The sequence below is a fragment of the Chanodichthys erythropterus genome, chromosome 17 (assembly GCF_024489055.1).
Source record: "Chanodichthys erythropterus isolate Z2021 chromosome 17, ASM2448905v1, whole genome shotgun sequence".
In the NCBI taxonomy this organism is placed as follows: Eukaryota; Metazoa; Chordata; class Actinopteri; order Cypriniformes; family Xenocyprididae; genus Chanodichthys; species Chanodichthys erythropterus.
The window spans coordinates 10,865,609-10,886,225 of NC_090237.1; the positions used below are offsets into that span (position 1 = coordinate 10,865,609).

Consider the following 20,617-nt stretch of genomic DNA (forward strand, 5'->3'; position numbering starts at 1 on the left):
AATTTCCCCGCTGTTTAAGCCACGAATATTTACAAAGATAATAAAAGTTCTATGTTTAATATAGCCTACGAGAGTTTTTGTTTTGCTGTTGTCCACTGAATTGACGCAGAATCGCCAATTGCCGTTAAATCGAAATTGAAAGTAAAATGTTCAGGGCCATTTATGGCTAATTCATTCAAAAGCGAAGGAAAGACAGAAAAAGTGAGGATAGCAAGTAAACTGTGAGATATAATAATGTTCACTGTGTTCATAAAAGTTCTAGTGCTATGTTTAATTTAAGAGATAAAATATGCATGGCCATTTATAAGCTAAGGAAAACTAAAAGCCCCCCGACGGTGATACCGTTATTAGGTGTTGTCACATGTCAAATAGGAATATCAGTTTTATTAGCCTATATTATATTTCGTATTTGTCTTTTTGTCCATAGGCTACATATCGTGAAAACAAATGTAACACACACACAACCACCACCACCAACAACAACTATTTTGTGTTAAGAAGCTGCTCTTAATTTTTTTTTATCGATGACTTCACAGCGCATTAGTAGCATGCTGTGCATGAATAACACTGAAAATATGAAAATATCTACTGCGGGGCAAAGGATCGCCATCGCCTTTCGACGAAACCATAGACTGTAAAAAAGACGAAACCCAGCACGGAGGTTATCGTGGTCATGTGCGCCACCTAGTGGATAGCCTATATGACTGCATAGTCTACTCTATAGCCTACTGCAAGGAATGCGTCTGCTAAATGATTGAATTTAAATGTATAAAATGTAAGCAAAACATTAAAATAAGAAAAAAAAAAAAAAAAAAAGAGTGCAGTAGCCACTGATCTATAATAGAGAATAGTATATCATTATATATAGCCTATTGATCGGTGGTCATATTGTGCATGCATATTTCTGTGAAATACGCGTTAGGTTGCACAGAAGAAAGCCGATTTATGACATCTACACTCTAAAGAAAAATGGTGCTATATAGCACCAAAAATGGTTCTTTGGCTCGTAATCATAGCGGAACCTTTTTTGGTGCTATATAGCACCTATCTTTAAAGGTGCTATATGGCACCTTGTCGTATGGTGCTATATAGAACCATAAGAGGTGCCATATAGTACCAGCAGTGGTTCTTTGGCTCGTTATGATAGGGGAACCTTTTCTGGTGCTATATAGCACCTATTCTTAAAGTTTTCTAGCACATTTGTCAAATTAGAGGTGCCATATATTGTTTTTTGAGCTAGCAGGGCCTGTTATCATGCCAGGTACTACTGTAGATGAGTCAATATGCTTCTAAATTACACTTTTATGAATGATAATTAATAATTTCTTACCAAATCATGACTTCAAAGATTCAAAATCATGTACTAAATGCTTACTGAAAAACAAAAATACATTACACTTTCAAAACCTTAATTTATTTCTTTCAGCAGCAAATAAACTCACATTATACTCCCCTTTTATACACATACAAAATAATGCAACAAGCTTGAAATATGTACATTTTTGAAGACAATAGTCCTGTTTTTACATACTGAGTTATGCTCTGAAGTCCTGCAGTTTCTTTTTTGTCCTTCGGGATTTCAAAAAAAAATATAGAAACTGGAACTTAAACCATAAGAAAGGGAGCAAGAGAGAGTATTGACTCCAAAAGTCTACTCACAGATTGAGTTGTACACTCATTTTACAGTGACAGGAAGTCCGACTGCATCCTTCAATTTCAAAACAACATACTTCAAAAAGATCAGTGTCTTTTTCAGTCCTTTAGGGCACTGAATTGGATTCGATTCCAAACGCAAAATATACACATAGGAGGAGGCCCAGTGCCATCAAGACGTCCTCACTCTACTCTGTGATTAACTGGCCATCCAACGTGAACAAAATGTGGTCATACTGCATGAGATGATCCTCCCGCAGGCTTTAGGCACTATCTTAGGTGTTGGGATGACAGGAGGGCTGGTCTGAGCATGGCCCTGGAGAAGAGGGGATAATAGCATTAACCATCTTCACATATTTATTTGAAAGGCAAACCTTATAAGCTAAATTATAACAAAATGTGCAATAAGTGTCGTGCTTTGATTAGATTGTGCTTCACACACTGTAGTCAACTGTTCATGGCTCACCTCAATGTCAAACAGCAACCCCAGGTCCACCTTGAACAGTGCAGGCAAGAGGAGAACAGCTGCTTCCAACTGTAGGCCTTTAAACAAAATAACATCATCAGGTTAACATAACATGGGGGATGCTTTTACCCAATACTTTTTTGTTTTGCTTTTTAAACATTCATTACTGTGTGTAAAGCCCAAAGTATACTTCGTATTTTATGCGTATGCTTTTTCTGAACTCAAAACAAATTAAGATCTTTTTGATGAAGTCTGAGAGGTTTCTGTTCCTCCAATGATGAGGGTGAGTAATTAATGACAGAATTTTCATTTTTGGGTAAACTAATCCTTTAAAGGTGATTACCCTTGCACAAATCTGGATATTCATACAACTTCACATTTGTACGAGACATACACTAGAGCTGCAGGATTCTGGATGAAATGAGAATCATGATTTTTTGGTTTCAAAGAGAGATCGCAATTCTCCCACGATTCTAAATAGACAACTAAAAATAACATTTATTTTACTAGTTCTAGCAAAATATTAATAGCTGGACTCTAATTGCCGGAAAATGTTTAATTTGAATGAATTATTTTTAAAAAATGGTTTTGAATATATTAATGGCTCATTAATAAATACTTGTTTCACTACTGGATGAATCAGGGTTTAACCTTATCCAATCTATTGAATGAATGATTCAATGACAATGTCACTGGTTGCCACCTAGTGGCTTAACAAGGTAATTTATATACAACAGTTATTTGAAGCACCATGTTAGTTTCGATTTTCTCTATTTTGATCGCTATCTGATGTCCAGTGTTTATATCCTTTTGTCTTATTACTTATGTGATAATTTTAATATTTGTGAAAGAAATCAAATAACCAAATCCTTGAATAACTACAGTGTGGTTCAAAACTGCTGTCTCTGGATCAGTGGCAGCATGAACACTGAATGTTTTTGTCAAAGGTTTAACAGACGCAGGCGAATCATTGTCATTAATAAAGTAGGATCGCGTGGGTGTTTGAATCGAGATTGCGACCTTTCTACGATAAATTGTGCAGCTCTAACATATACATACAAAGTAAATCAAAGGGGTTTCGGACAAGCCAGGTTGATGATGTATGTCATACCTAGAAGCAGGGCACAAGCTGATGTAACTGAAGTAAGTTGATTCAAAACTTTAACTCCCTCAATGTCAGCAGATGGTTCATGAAGTTCTCCCCCTCCTTCCAAATAATGAACATTGCCATGGTGAGCTGCTCCTCAATCATCTGTCTGGTTATCCTAATAGTAAACATAAAAAAAACAAATTCGGTCACCTTTTGCTAGCATAACTACAAAATACACAAATTTAGACTTATTTTTCTGAAAATAAACCAAAATACGTTCTTACGTTCAACTCAGAAAGTACTCCTTGATGAGGTCTTCAGGACTTTCTCTCAGGTGAATGTTTTCAGCCTGTGATAAAGCAATTGTGATTAATTTTCTTAATTAAAAAAAAAGCACAATAATCTGTAATAGGAAATCAAATTTTTGCAGATATGCAATAGCAAAGGACAAGAAAAAGAAAATAATTCATATTAATGACTGGCCAAATTTGCAATTAATATATTTATGGACAATACCAGCAACACTTGTGGCATTGAGGGATCAAATAAATAAATAAATAAATAAAAAGGAGCTAAAAAAAAAAAATCAATTCTTTATTTTTCCAATGCGTTTCAGCACACAGGCCTTCGTCAGTGCTAAAATACTACAGATTTGTAATTAAGAAATGCATCTGAATCAGTCATTGGTTTCATTTAAAATTATGAATTTATAATATATAATTATAAGTCTGAAAATAAGACATGCATCAATTAATAAATTAGCTTTACACCCTAATATATTTAATCATTCTTGATTAAAGGGATATTTCACGAAAAATGAAAGCTAGCTGTTAATTTACTTACCATCAGGCCATCCAAGTTGACTTTTTTTCTTCAGTAGAACAGTAAAGATTTTTAGCTGGAACTGTGATTAATTTAATGTCAATGGCTACTGTCAAAAAAAAAAAAAAAAAAAAATTAAAACAAAACAACAAGAAAAAAAGTCGCATGCATTTGAGATGGCATAAGAGGGAGTTGATGAATGTTTTGGAATGGATAATTCTTAGTCTAAAGTTTGTTAATGAGGATGACATTCAAGTCAATAGACCACATTAGATGGATTTTATTCAAACATGTCCAACATTGGTAATTCATATTATCTATTAACAATTATAGCCGTTTTTATAGAAATTACTTACCATGTAAAGTTATTGCAAAGTGTCCTTAGTCGTCAAACATTGAGGAGCTTTAGATCCTAAAAGGGAGAGGGGAATCAGTGTTTATAAATGGAAAAAAAAAAAACTTGTTTGCTGCAGTGCAAGTAATTAATTAGTAGTGTAAATACTCAGCCATTTCATTCTACAAAAAAAAACACCTCGCGCTAGTCAAATGAAGTAACGTTAAGCCTTAAATATGTCTTTACTCACACACTTTCTTCGTCATTTTGGTCGAACAAATCAGAGCTAACGTGAAAAAGACAAATAAAAGAACTGACAAACATTACTTTAAAAACCTAAACTCAATAATTGTAATGCGAGGATCCCCTCAGCCTCGACTCGAGCGTCTCTCCCGCTCCCCACGCACTTCCTGCCCGCATCATTTCAAATAGCACGCGCTGCTTACACGGTAAAGGAGACGTTTCTTTTAAAAATTATTTAGAGACATATTTACATGGTCCAAACACTACAACAATACATTTCTATAGAATAAAACGAGTAATGCAACATCTTGTATATAATAGAAATATTCAATTAGCGCTAACCTTTATAACGTTACTGCAGGCCGCGAAAATTCAAAAATTCGGTTAGTTACGATTTCGTTAGTATTCATGTTCACAAACAACGCTAATTAACTCTAAACCGCTAAAACACATGTTCAACCTTTGCATTTTCGAGTATATTAATTAAAACATTTCCAACCTACCTTATTTCATCCGAGTCCAGGGGAAAGAAAATGGCGGCCGAGAAGAAAACTCCAGAAAGTCACTTGAGTCATGACGTCAGAAAAAAAAACCGTCTGTCACGGGGTCCTTAAAGAGAAATTATCCTTTGGCCGAAAGTGAGATATTTGAGCAGTTGAGTGTAGCCTACTATAATATTGAGAGCAATTCGCAGAAAGACGAAGTAATCAGACTCAAATAGTTATAGCAATCCAACTTACACCCTTATTCACTAACAGTGTAGAGGGGCTTGGGGACAAAAAGGTTGAGAACCAGGTTATGTTTAGAAAATACACTGTAATTTAATGTTGTTTTTAATCCTTTCCCCAACTAAACTAAGAGAATAAGAGAGTTAGAGAACCTTTAAAGAACTATACAGAGGCTTAACAGGTTCTTTGTATGGCAGTGGTGCTATATAGCACCTTAACCACAGCAAGGAACCGCTGAAGAACCACTGAAGAACCGCTGAAGAACCATACAGGTGCTTTACTGGTTCTTTATAAGGTAGCGGTGCTATATAGCACCTTAACCACCCCAAAGAACCGCTGAAGAACCGCTGAAGAACCATTTTTTTTTAGAGTGTACTGATATAGCGGCAGAGGACTGTTATTTTGTTGAATTAACTGAAAATGACGTCACTGGCTCAGATTTGATTGACCAATCGGCTGAAAGGGGCGTGTAATGACCGCCCACATGTGGAAAACGAGTTTTGAAGTCGTGTTTCCGTTTTCTATCCGTGACCCGAAAAAACGAAAATCGAGTCAAAATCTCGTTTTTCCGTTTTTTTTAACAAACGAAAAAACGGGAAACGACCGTTTTCTCGTTTTTGCATATTTCATTTCAAATTGGAAAACAAACTATCAAAACGTACACGGACCGAGAACATTTAACTGTTCATGATTGCCTGAGGGAATAAACTTTTCTTGTGCCTGTCTGTTCTGGTGCTCAGTGCTCTGTATAGCGCTGGCCAGACTGCAAAGGTTCAGAGAGAAGGTGGCTTAGATGTGACGGATCCAGACTGATTTTCTGAGTCCTTTTTGTCACTCTGGATGTACACAGTTCTAGAATACTTTCTTTTTTGAAAAATTGCCATAATCCTTGAGACCAACAAGTTAATTTAAAAAGCACCATCATGTTTGCATCAGCATTTGAACTAACAGTTCTTAAAGTTTTGTTTGTTTTCACTGGGGTTGTATTTTGTCATTTTTTTTTACCATAGCAGCTGTGTTTTATAAACACTGAGATACAGCAGTCAGAAAAACACTAACATTAAAAGTCAAGTTCAAGAGCCCAACTAAAGCAAAACACTGTCCACCATGATGGTGACATCAAACTTTATTATTTATAATAAATCATATACATCTGTTAATTCTCAATAAGAACTTTTGTGCACTTATGAAAATGATCAGGGCCCATATTTATCAAGCCTCTGAGAATTACTTACAAGAACACTGCTAAGAATTGACTTAAGAGTAAAAAACTTCTTGGCTCAAAGCTGCGCTTAAAAGTTAGTTATCAAGCATCTCAGCTCTAATTTCAGTGAAGTGTATGACTAAATCTTAAGTGTCAGTCTAGATGATTCACGACACGTTGCTGTTCCACAAACGGGATTTTGGATGACGACATAGGCATGGACCAATCACTGAATAGATTTCCTTATTTAAGAATATTCTCAGAAAAATTCACATTGAATGGTGAAATTTCTAAGAGGAGTTTACATTCAACACATTCAATTTGACAATAAAGAATTTTCAAGAGAATACATGATGATATACACATTGGAAATGAAAGATAAACACGTTTTCCATCTTATCTTAATTGCACATTTTAAACCGGTGTACTGTTAACTGACCTGCCTTTATATAGCCTAGATTTTATGATATAATCAGTCACCATGGATTCCAAAAGAAAACTGAACTGGCAAGAGGAAGAAGCGCTACTGCTTGCTGAATTAGTCGAACAAGTTCAGCTCAACATTAACCAGCGCTAACAAAGATGATGCCTGCTCTGTCCAAACGATACTGTTTAATTGCTCGCCGTAAACATTTCAACAACATTCTTGCTCCCCTGAAAGATTTGTGCACGTCTCTGTCTCCTCACAAGCCCCTTCTGGCAACTCCTAACCACTTGAGAGACCTCTCGAGCTGTCTTAAATAACTGGGAGAGTAAGAGTGATTCTTAGCTTTAAGAAATTCGATAATTCGCTTTTATACTTAAGTTTGAAAGTAGGAGTACTTAAGACTAAAATGGCACTTTGAGAAACTTGATAAATACAGGCCCTGGTTAGTGATAAGGGAAGCTGGCTGTTTTTGTTTTTCAATCCTCATCTGCTGAGATCTCGAGGGATCTGTTAGTGTTTGATGTTCTGTTGGGATTTAAAAGGTTTCTGTTGAGTTTTGTGGGACAGCATTGTGTTAAAGAGTAGAGCCTGTGCTTCAGTCCAGAAGAAGACCTAGAAAAACTATTAAAATGCTGCATGTTGCTTTATGTAAAAAGCAAATACAATTCTATTTTGTACTTGTATACTACGTAATGTTCTATTTATTAAAACCAAGTATAATTACATCAAGTTAGTGTTTTTACGCATTTTTACATTTATTCCAAAATAATAACTAAACAATATATATTATTTATAAACTAATATTCAGCTTTTCTTTTTAATAGTCAATTTATTTTCAGCAGTCATCAAGCTTGAACACACTGGTCACTCGCTCACTCACAGACACAAAGATATACCTTTAATTTCACCACGCTGATTGCTCACTAAAAACCCCACAGTCATCATGTTGTCAGGCCATTTCGAGTTTGATTTTGACATGAAATGAAGCAGTGATATCTAAGTAACAGTTGTTTACTTACTTTTTAATTATTCTTCCCATTAACACCATCACTGTCTTCATTCAGGCCGATTCGACAAGAACGCGCACGTCTTTAGAAAAACGAGTGACTTTTACACCTTTTAATGTCAAATTTTGTAACTTTGCATTGTTTGCATCCTAAATAACTGATAACTGAAATGTTGCTGGTTCTTACGCTGTTGAATCACAGACATAATATAATCGATAAACATAATACCCATTAAATCAAAAGAGTAGACACAGAAAGAGATCAGTGAATTAAACAAATCCAAGATGATTTCAACACCATCACAACAGCCAAAAAACCAGATCAACTTCATGTTGGTTTTTTCCTGCCGTAACAAATGTGTTTTATTAACACTCAGTTACAGCAGAACGTGAGCGTAAAAGAGTCAAGAGCCCAACTAAAGCAGACACTGGTCACCACGATGGTGACTGCAAACTTCAATACATTTTTATTTTCAATAAAACATCAACATCCAAATCTGTTAATTCTCAACAAGAACTTCTGTACATGTATGAAAGAAATAATGTCAAACTGGTTTGACACTGAAGTCAGTTGTAGTTCTTGTGTTTCTGCTCGTCTCTTCTCTTTTTTCTGGTCTTGTTTCTCTGTCCTTCAGTGATTCTGCTAATCAGGTGTTCATCAGTGTCTGAATGTACTATATTAGTGAACTAATGTAGGGAATAGTGAATGAGGGTATAGTGTGTGATTTAGAACACAGCCTCTGAGTGTTGACTTTGAGCGATGTTAACTCACAGTATATTTCTGTAGGCTATTTTTTCGAAAATGACAAATATTACCCAGAATGCATTGTTTTCTACAGTATATTACTGTTTTAACGGAAAATGGTTTGTTACTGTCAGAATTTGGCCAATTTTCTACAGACAGTGCAACAAAAACCTGTTCTAAAGTCAATGGCACAATATTTGTTTCGTTTAAAGAGCAAATTAGTAATATGCGCCTACAGGTGCATGTACACTTTGCTTATTACACACACACTCCCCTGAACAATAAAGCACACACAAACATGCCAAATATTAAAAATAAAAGGATCATAATGTAATTATTATTATGTGCATAAAGATAAAACTGCTTTGGTGGAATTCGTCTTGTCCCGTAGATGGACTGCAGATCCATCTCCTCATTAGAAAAGCGTTCAGTTTTTCCGTTTGCAAATTCCACCATGTAAATAGCGAATCCAGCATGGCGCAAATGCAACTGGCTTTTAAAGTGAATGAAAGATTAGATTCTGATTGGATTATTGCACGTTACGCCCAAAACACACCTATTATTCATTAAGAGAATAGGGACAACCCTTTTAGACCATGCACTGGGCACGCTGACCATTTTTCCCCATCATAAAACTAGCAAATGTGGATTTGGACACGCCCTAAGTGCACTTGCAGGTAACACTTTAGATAATGGTCCGTCATTAATAAGTAACTATGCAGGAAGTAATGCAGAACAAATGAGTAGTACTACATTAACCCTTAAGCTACTACTATTAACTAATATAGAAACAAGCTTAACTAATCAGTAAGTAATATTGAATTTAGTACTAAGATAGTTCCTTATTAGTTCCTTATTATCCTAAATTCGATATTACTTACTGATTAGTTAAGCTTGTTTCTATATTAGTTAATAGTAGTAGCTGAACTGTTAAAGGTGCCATCGAACGTTTTTTTACAAGATGTAATATAAGTCTAAGGTGTCCCCTGAATGTGTCTGTGAAGTTTCAGCTCAAAATACCCCATAGATTTTTTTTAATTAATTTTTTTAACTACCTATTTTGGGGCATAATTAGAAATGCGCCGATTCAGGCTGCGGCCCCTTTAAATGCTTGCGCTCTCCACCCCTTCCGAGCTCGCGACTCTATCATTGCATAAACAAAGTTCACACGGCTAATATAACCCTCAAATGGATCTTTACAAAGTGTTCGTCATGCATACTGCATGCATGCATCGGATTATGTGAGTAAAGTATTTATTTGGATGTTTACATTTGATTCTGAATGAGTTTGATAGTGCTCTGTGGCTAACGGCTAATGCTACACTGTTGGAGAGATTTATAAAGAATGAAGTTGTGTTTATGAATTATACAGACTGCAAGTGTTTAATAATGAAAATAGCGACGGCTCTTGTCTCCGTGAATACAGTAAGAAACGATGGTAACTTTAACCACATTTAACAGTACATTAGCAACATGCTAACGAAACCTGTATAAAGACAATTTACAAATATCACTAAAAATATCATGTTATCATGGATCATGTCAGGTCCGTGTACTTTTGCGTCCATTCGTTTTTCCTTTTTTAAACCAGAAATGAAATATGGAAAATGTGGTTTCTTTGTTTTTTATTTTAACATTGATGAATAGAATTAGCAGATACAAGGCAATTTTCTTTATGCAAGATTAATATTTTATTAAAAATAACATAAATGATATACAAGTTGTTATTTAATATGTAAAAATGCTAAATTTAATTTCCAGTGTTTTGCGTCATACACACAGGGACGCTAAAGCGCCCTCTAGTGCCTTTTCCTCTGGCGTCAATAGAATGACTCGCTTCAAGAGCCTGCCTAAATGACATTGATTAATTTTCATTCATTAAATTACTATTATTATTATTTGTACATTTATATTTTAACCTAAACATTACATTTCTAAACCTTATAGCCTCTTGTTTAGCGCTCTAACATGATCGAGTTCCCGCTTGTGGTCTCAATCCCGTCATTTTTATGTGAATAAAGGCCAAAACGACATCTAAATTACTGTGACTTTTTCATCTGGCTCTGTTAGGTGTTTTATATTGTTTTATATTGAGAAAATGTTTGGGATTAGGATCGTCACTTTATAGCTGTTATTCTGTATATGAAAATATACATTTGTTATGATGACAAAATTATACCCCAATATGTGATTTCGTGAAGACAAAATTCCCATGCCCTTTGCCTCAGTGGAGGTTTGACATGAAATATTTCTCAATTCTCATTGAAAGCAATGTGTTACGCCCGCGTAGCTGGGACATTAATTCTGTATGTGGCTTAATCCTAAAAACATCCAGGGAGAAACATTTTCTTTTCTTGTCATCACTAGCATCTGCTATAACTGCAACGTAAACAAAATGGAAGGACAATATAAAGTTATGCGTTTATAGCTAATGGTTTTCTACAAGTGGAAAACGCTGAACGTTGAAAGCGCGTTGCCTTCGGCCTGACCTGCTTGTCTGCACATCTTTATTGGTAATTTAATATCAGTGTCTTAATGCATTAGCGTTTTCTTCATAACTGTGTTTTATTTTCTAGGAAAATGCTTAACGTGTTATTAATTGTGTTCATAGTGGGCTGCTTATAAGGTGTAGTGAATTTGGTCCTCCAATATCACCTACATTAAGCCACATTAAGGATTTTTCACGTTAAGCACTTAGAATGTCCCGCTTCGCTGAACGCGTTTGCTGCCAGTATCTCTTGGACATGCGGCATTATCGGACCCCTCGTGAGTGAGAAGGGTGTGGAAATCAAGTCAAGATAGGGTGACCACCCGTCTCGCATTTTGCGGGACAGTCCCGAAATTGGGAGCTTTGTCCTGCGTCACGCAAGACTTAAGTAGTGTCCCACATTTCATTTATGTCTGTAATTTTTTTCATCCCTGAAATTACAATACAACAGAAGGAAATATAATAAAAACTAGGAGCATTAAAAATCTATTTGTGCAGCAGTCATATTCTAGCTGTGAAAATAACCAACCAACGCAATCATAGAGAGAGGTTTTCCCTCTGATGACAACTGAGTGGACAGCGCAAAGAGCAGGCCTCATCAAAGTCGGTAAACACAACTACACCAGCAAGGATTTCATCTTCCATACTGGATAAGAACCTCAAGAGCTGCTCATAGGCTGCCCAAATCAATGATTTAAAGCATGTAATCATCCATCCTGATGTTAAATATTTCCAACGAACGGCGGCGATCAAGCGCCACACACGGAAATGGTCGAGCACCTACAGAAAAACGAGATATTCTCCATTTGTTTTAACCAATACAAAATTGCGAAATTCAGACACGACTTTCTTCACACGTTAATAGTTCATTTAATGCGGGTTTTATGGCGTTATTATAATGAAAAATGTCGAGAGCGCATTATTGTATCACGAGAGCGCATCAAATGCGCGAGCAGGAATCTCTCCGCTCACAGGCGGATTCCCTTGCACAAAACTGGACGCGCCCGCGCTCTCGCTCACATATTACATCTGCGCGCTCAAACTTTGTCCTCCTGCATGCAGCCGTGAATCTATCTTCTCTCCAGGATTTAATGTTGCCATAAGCGCAACATTATGGGCACCCACCGGCAGAAACATTAATCGGCGTATATGCCAAATTTGCCAACAAATGTAAATCAATATTTACATAGTAATAGTTGTAAATTTATCTGTTTCACTTTCATGAGTCCCGCAAAATCACATCTACTGTCCTGCAACAGATCAATAGCCAGGTGGTCACCTTAAGTCATGTATTATCATGTTTCAGAGACATGGCTCTCGAAAGTGTGGGGGAAACAACAATTTTACAAAAGATAACTTGTAAATTGACATTTTTTCGACTTTAATTTGTCCTTTTTTAATTTTGGTTCATAAAGATGCAAAACGTAATAAACAAAAATCTGAAAATAAGTCAATATTTATTTTGTGCACATGAAATTTGTGTATTCGGATTTAATTTAAATTTTGGTATTCACCATAGCATTTAAAAATACAACAACCGTTTCTTTTTTGTTTTTCTTGACGAGGTTAAAAAACGAAAAAGGAATGGACGCAAAAGTACACGGACCATGTCAGTTATTATTGCTCCATCTGCCATTTTTCGCTATTGTTCTTGCTTGCTTACCTAGTCTGATGATTCAGCTGTGCACAGATTAGGGATGGTCCGATCACGTTTTTTTGCCCTAGAGTCAGAATCCGAGTCATTTGATTTTGAGTATCTACCGATACCGAGTCCCGATCCGATATTTCTATAATACATAAAAAAGAATAAAGAAGAGCGAAAAAACAGATCCAGGATCCAGGAACAGTGCTTTTCAGTTTTTTCAGGTATCTAACAGTAATCAAATAGTAATCAAATATAAAATATCACTGCATATTATCTTTACTGTATAAAATAAATAAAGATTAATCATGATTGAACTTACAAAAACTATTCAGTCAAGAGCAATGAGTGATTTCTTTGTTATTTGTTGTTTGATTTAACATTAAAAACAGGCAGCAGGAATAGTTTTTTTCCCTTTAAGACATGCACGATCCAGTACATATACTGTTACACATGCGCTGTCTTTCTCGACTAATATACGTTCACTTAAGACATAGCCGCCTATGTTTGCTAGGATACTCGCTAAGACCAACCCGGGCATGTTGACATATTTTTTGTATGAATTTGGCCGCTGAAGCACAAGACTTCACTTCAGTATTTGCGCGCTGACTGAAATAAGCGTGTGCGCGCTTCGGATGAGCGCACAAATCACAGCGCGTGCGAGTTCTCTTTCGCGTTTTGTTCTTGAAGGTTTAAATCAGCAAGGCTTAAATGAGTTAGTTTAAACACAGATAGCAACGTGTGCTGTTTAGGTCTCACATCTTCGGAGGTCTTTTAAACAAATGAGATTTATATAAGAAGGAGGAAACAATGGAGTTTTAATGGAGACAAGATAATGAGATATTTTTGAACACTGGCTGGTTATGTACTTGCTCAAAAATTGATTTTTGATTATTTTTAACCAAAAAAAGTTACGGACTGCAGCTTTAAAATAGGGCCCTTTGTGTTAATCCACCGAAATCTAATCAAAAGCAAACCTTTGTCCTGGAATGTGCTGTTCACCACAGTTGTGATAAATCATGAAAATATTATTTTTTTACAGTGTAGTGACAGACAGCACTCAATACACTTGATAAATAAACAGCCGATAAACCAGCCAATAAAAAGTCAATAAACAGCTTATGAGAGTGTATGACAGCGATAGAGAACAGTTATTTTAAATTATAATAATATTTCACAATATTGTTTTGTTTTTTACTGTTTTTTTGAGGCTTATTTTGAGGTCCTTGTGAGAGTAGCAGCACTGTAGGTTCTTTCGTGCAATAAGTCAAGGAAAGTGAATTAAACAGCTTGCTGTTGATTGCTGTCTCCAACATTTTGCCCCATGACTCAGTCCAGTTATTGATATAATTTAGTCCATTCCAGTAAATGACATTCTATCTGTAATCAGGCCCTTAAAGTTAATTTTTTACTATATATGTTTCAAAACTGGGTTTCGGGAGTTGCTGTTCATCAGAACTCTACAGCTATGGACTCAAGAACAGTGTTGGTCTTATTATGGATGTTGTTGTCGTCCTCCACTGGAATCAAACTAGATGGAAATGGTTATGTTGACATTACCATTGCAATCAGTTCAAATGTAAAACAGGATAACACGCTCATTGATAAAATCAAGGTGAATATGCTTTCGTTCTTCTTCTTTTTTTTTTGTCTATTATGTGCATTAAATGTTTTTGAAAGATGTTATAGAAGATTTTGTGTTCCAAAGTTTTTAATCCAATTAATTTTGTTTATATTTGTATAACAGAAATATATATATATATATATAATTGTTGATAGTATCTGTGAATGAACAAATTAATAATTAATTTTGTATAAATGCACTGAGTTTTCTCTTTTTATCTTTTCACTTTCCTTCTGACAGGACATGTTCACTGAAGGGTCGATTTATCTTCATCAAGCATTGGGAAAAAAGGTCTATTTCAAAGAAGCTACGATACTCGTTCCACCCAACTGGAGTGGTGTGAAATTTGACAGAGCAAGCACAGAGTCCTATGAAAAGGTACAGAGCATTATGGCATTATATCTTTTAAAATATTAATTTCCAGTCATTTCATTCACATATGATGTTGCTGACCCAATCTCTGTCAAACACAGGCCAAAATAAGAATCGATAAAGCTCAATCAGATGAGCCATACGCTCACCAGTATGCTGAATGTGGAGATGAGGCTCAATACATTCATTTAACCCCAAACTATCTCCTAAACGACTCTGTCATTCAGCTTTATGGACCAAGAGGTGAATGTCATCTGTTATCCTTCAACATTTATCCAGGTTAATGCAGTAATCTGTTTGTTTAATTACCAAAAATGTTCGTTTGCAGGAAAGGTCTTGGTTCATGAATGGGCTCATCTGAGATGGGGCGTGTATGATGAATACAGTGACACAAAGCCATTCTACCACTCTAATGGCCGCATTGCAGCTACAAGGTCATAAACTGTGAATAAAAAGAAAGAATATTATTAAAGTGTCTTTGGAAATTACAATCACTTTTGATTTCTTGCTTATTTTTAGGTGTAGCAATTTCATTGATGGAGTGTTTCATCATGTTAATGCTGATGGATCTCTTCAAATGTGCAACATTGATCAACAAACTTCACTACCTACTGAAGGCTGCAAGTATTTTCCAAACAAAAATCAGTACACAGAGAGCTCCATAATGTTCATGCCAAGCCTGGATTCTGTAAGTGCAGATTTTGCATGTTTCCACAAATTCCAGAAAATTACTTCAGTAACTAATTAAACTTGCAGCATACAGTACATGATTTTTTCCCCTGGGGCCGTGGACGTTCATTTGGATGTTACATCCCACAATTATTATCTACATCAATTTCACTTTGAAACATCTGCTTGACAAGTTACATTTGAAAAATATAAAGTTTGAATTATAGCAAGCTAATATTAATTTTTAAGTTTGTCAGAAATTACTTGAGATATAAAGTTGAAATTCAGTGATATGAGGACTCAAAGATAATCAAGTTATTTTTTTTTTTACTCCTTGCTTAATTAAAACAAGATATCTTAAACTGATAAGCTGAGTGAAACTGAGTGTTTGGGGACATACTTTTGTTTAGTGACAAATTTTGTTTTTTTAGGTGATCACATTTTGTCAAGCACACGAACACAATTATGAAGCCCCAAACCTGCAAAATGAAAGATGTGGCAACAAGCCGACGTGGAACGTAATATTTGAGGATTCTGTGGATAAAGACACACTTCCTTCTCTAAAACCAATGCAGTCCTCTCCACCAGCGCCAATTTTTAAAGTTGTGCAACGAGAGCATGGGTTATTTGTCTCATCCTTGATGTCTCATCAAGCATGGCAATAGTATGCAAATATTAAAAAACCTTAATTTGAAACAAGTGTGCCTGCATAATTTTAGCCTCTACACAATGAATATCAATGCTCTTCCATTTTCTAGGACTCCAGAATCCTTCGACAGCAGCAGGCTGCCACACATTTACTGCGGAACATCATTGAGGATCAAGCCAGTGTTGGAATTGTAACCTTTAGTACTGATGCCAAAATTGAAAGCTCCTTGACTACTCTTGACAGTGAATCCACACGAGAGAAACTCATCAAATTGTTGCCAAGTACACCAAGTGGATCAACGTACATGTGTAAAGGCCTCGATCTAGGCTTACAGGTGATATTTTAATTGTTAATTTTATGTTTGTAATATGTGAGGCGTATATGTAGTTTAATCTAGGCAAATGCTCTCTTTTTTCTAACCACCAGGTACTTAGAACAGACAATGGGAATGTATTAGGAGATGAAATCATTTTTCTGACAGATGGTGAGGCGACAGACGACATTGGCAGTTGTAGTCGTGATGCAATAAAGACTGGCGTCATTATACACACAATAGCTTTAGGTCCCAATGCAGCTAACGCACTGAGGAATATGGCGACACAAACTGGTAAGTAAAAAAATAAATAATAAGTATCTATATCTGAGTAAATCATATATTACATTAGTGCCAGTTTAGTATGTAATGCACAATTGTTTCATGGTGAAAATAGGAGGGATTTACTTCTCACCAAATGATCAGATCACCTCCAACCAGTTAATGGATGCGTTTGCTTCACTTACATTATCAACTGGAGATTACACAAAAGACCCAGTTCAGGTTTGGCAAGTGATCACTCATTGTATACAATTATTACTTTGAGAGTGTCATCGATACTGAGTATTTTAATGTTTCTGTTTTTATATATTCTTTAGCTAGAAAGTGTTGGAGTAAAAACATCAGACTGGTTCAATGGGACAGTATCAGTGGATCAGACTGTTGGTAACAAAACCAGCTTTGTAATAATCTATCAACAAAGTGTTTCTATCATTTCAATCCAGTCACCAAGTGGCTCAATCTACAATCAGACAGAAATGAATGATGATACATCTCTGAATACAGTCACCTTGAATGTTCCTGGAACTGCAGAGGTATGACAACTTTTATGAACCAGATATTAATTTTATAGTTCAATCCATAAACATCTAAACTAAACAAACTATTAAAACAATAAAAGGCATCTGGGCCCAGAGTTTTAGATAAGTGAAAATGTGTTTGACAGTATCTTCAGACTAAGACTTATCTTAGAGGTTATCACTGATGATTCAGCTACAAACCTCTATTTTTCTGCTTGCATGTTTTTTCTAGCCTGGGGACTGGAAGTACAGTATCCGAACTACAACACTTCAGGCTCTGACTATAACAGTAACGAGTCACGCGGTGAGTGCTGATGTTCCTCCTATCATAGTCAAAACCCGCATGAACCAGCAGTTCAGTGACGGCACTAAACCCTTGATAGTGTTTGCTGAGGTCAGTCAGAATTACAGGCCTGTAATAAATGCTGAAGTGCGGGCTACGCTGGAGTCCCAATCTGGGTCCGCACAAGAATTACGACTCCTGGACAATGGAGCAGGTAAATTACCCATAATTCTTGTTCCAAGTGTGCACTTAACTTAAAATATAAATAAATCATGTAAATTTCCAACTGATATAACTCAGAGATACATCTTTTCAGGAGCTGATGCTTTCAAAGATGATGGCGTCTATTCCAGATATTTCACAAAGCTTGAAAAAGGGAGAATCAGCTTGAAAGTAAGAGTGAAGAATCAAGATGGACAAGCCAGAATTACTGTCCAAAAAAGGGGTGGTGCCCCATATGTACCTGGATACGTGGTAAACGGTAAACTCTTCTCTTTTTTTGAAAATGCATTTAAACTTGATCACCCCCCCCCCCCCCCCCCAATGGGCTTTTTTGCGGAGCAATTTGCTGAGTTTTCTGAAAACCTGGCAACCCTCGCCAGCAGCAATAATTCTAAACAAAGCCAGGTAACACTTTAGAATACTGATCCTTCATTAATAAATAACTACACAGGAACAAATGAGTAATGCATTATTAACACTATAGTAACTGCTGTTAACTAACAAGAAACTCTGATTAATGAATTAGTAAGTAATAGCGCTCAGTTGAAGGTGGCAGTTCACTATTAGCTAATCAATAACTACTATTTTTTTCATTCCTCCCAGAGAACTACTAAGAACTACTATATACAGGTTCATAATTAACATGAATAATGCATAATGTATAATTAATTCTAAAGTAAAGGTCATGGTAACCCACTAGTTAGTTAATAGTAGTTACTAGAGTGTTAATAATACATTACTTATTTGTTCCTGTGTAGTTATTCATTAATGATCACTCTAAAGTGTTACCCAAAGCCAAAGCAGAATTGTGCCCACTATTTATTGTTCATCACTCCAGCACTTTAAAGTTTGTATAAAATAAAAATACAAAGGAGTTGAGGCTCTTATTGCATTTAATTAGTCCAGTGTGTGGTTTGCAGGTATAAAGTGTGCAGGACACAACATTTTCAATGCAACTAAATGTAATTGCAATAGCAATAGTAATAGTAGTATTTACCAATAGTAGTTACCTTACCAGTATTGTCTTAATTAAATACACTGTAATGTACTGTAAAATAAAGTGCAACCCAAACATCTTATTTAGTCAAGTGATCTGATCTTTAAAAGGTATCCTGGTTGGTGAATAGAGAGATATGAACACTGTGTAGGGACCCTGATAATTGGAATGCAGCTTGTGACTGAATAAATGAATCTGAGATAATGATTTAGTTACTCCCTCATAAAGACACGTGTATCTATGTAACCTGCAGAAAGTCAATGAATTCATACACAAACTGGAACTATATTTAGCTACACCGCTGCTCAGAGAAAACCTTCAAACAGAATCAAGCAGATTCAGGTGGTTTTTCTAATTTCAGGTGTGGTGGAGCTGAACCCTCCAAAGCCTCAAGTTTCTGAAGAACCACTCGAGGTTGGAAGCTTTACCAGGACAGCCATCGGTGAGAGTTTTGAGGTGGCTTTTACAGGCACAACGCCACCAAATTTCCCTCCTAACAAAATCACAGATATGAGTGCTGAGATCCAGGAGGACTCTGTGCTTCTCAGCTGGACGGCTCCTGGTGAGGACCTCGACCAAGGGACAGGTAAAGCATACAGTTACTATACCAGAATTTAAAATACAAAGTTTTCATCTTCACTGACAACATAGAAGTAGTTTCAAATTTAGATCATGAAATAATGAAAATTTTATTGTCTTGCATGGCATGTTTCTTTTCCTTTAAGCTAAATCCTATGAGATCAGGTGGAGCTATGACCTTCAAATGCTTCGAGAAAACTTCAGCAATGCTCATGCAGTCAACACAGCTGCCGTCTCACCGCTGGAGGCTGGATCAGTCGAACAGCATTCATTCAATCTCAGTTTCACAATCCAAAATGGCACCACACTTTTCTTTGCAGTTCAGTCTGAGGATGAACAAAATGTGAAATCTGAAACCTCTAACATCGCTCAAGCTTCAAAGATCCTCCCTGATCCAAACCCCCCTGGAATATCAAACCCAGGCTTGAATTTGACAGTTCTTGTCATTTCTTTGTGTGTAGTAATTATGGTCATATGCTTTGTTGTTGCTGTAATCACATGGGCAGTGAGACGCAGAAAACGCCTTGGTTAAAGAAACAACTGGAATTAACAATCTGATGCAAACAAATAAATCAATCTTTATATCTAATTTGAATATAATGTACATCCAACAACTTTAGAACATTTCTTAAAACAACCATCTCTAACTATCAAAGAGAATTTCTTACTTTCTGAATATTTTTTCAAGTATATGTATTGCTACTGTATCTCATGTAGAGTTCTCATTTGTAACAGATTCTCATTTGAAATATCTTCCTCTGAAATGTGAGTGACTTTAAATACAAAATAATAAAAACATTTCTGTACAGTAAAAGGCATGTATTAAACTTTCATTATGATGATTTAAAGCACATTTTTAGTTAACTAATTCTTTGAATTTTAAATGGGGACCTATTATGCTATTTTTCAAAGTCTTGAATTTGTTTTTGGGCTCAAAGAAAAAAAATTATGTAATATTTTATTGTGTACCTTGGAACCAGAGGTGGGAAGTCCAGGGGTCAGAGAGTAAAAGTCCTGCCATATTTTTATTCCACCCACTGAAGCATTAATGAGATAAATAAGTATTTAATTGAGTGATGATTGACCATTATTGAAGACACCTGATGATAACAAGCAGAATCACCAAAGGAGAAAATCACTATTTTTAAGTTACCATCATCGAGGTCAGGGTTTGTTGTGGATGTAAAGAGACAGTTCTATATAAATGCAGCGTTATATTTGGCGATGTTTTAAAAAAAGATTATTATTTTTGTAATTTTAT

General features: G+C 35.9%; 1 long non-coding RNA gene and 1 pseudogene across 1 annotated transcript; one reads left to right on the forward strand and one right to left on the reverse strand.

Annotated features, from left to right (window-relative positions):
• Positions 1–1,454: 1,454 nt before the first annotated feature.
• On the reverse strand, positions 1,455–5,153 carry LOC137005157 (uncharacterized). Its single transcript, XR_010892212.1, has 7 exons — positions 5,112–5,153; positions 4,388–4,443; positions 4,053–4,140; positions 3,494–3,558; positions 3,231–3,384; positions 2,120–2,196; positions 1,455–1,969 (listed from the first exon to the last, which is right to left on the reverse strand). It is a non-coding gene; the product is annotated as an uncharacterized lncRNA (long non-coding RNA).
• Positions 5,154–14,284: 9,131 nt separating this feature from the next.
• LOC137005335 (calcium-activated chloride channel regulator 3A-1-like) lies at positions 14,285–20,240 on the forward strand (annotated as a pseudogene).
• Positions 20,241–20,617: the final 377 nt, after the last annotated feature.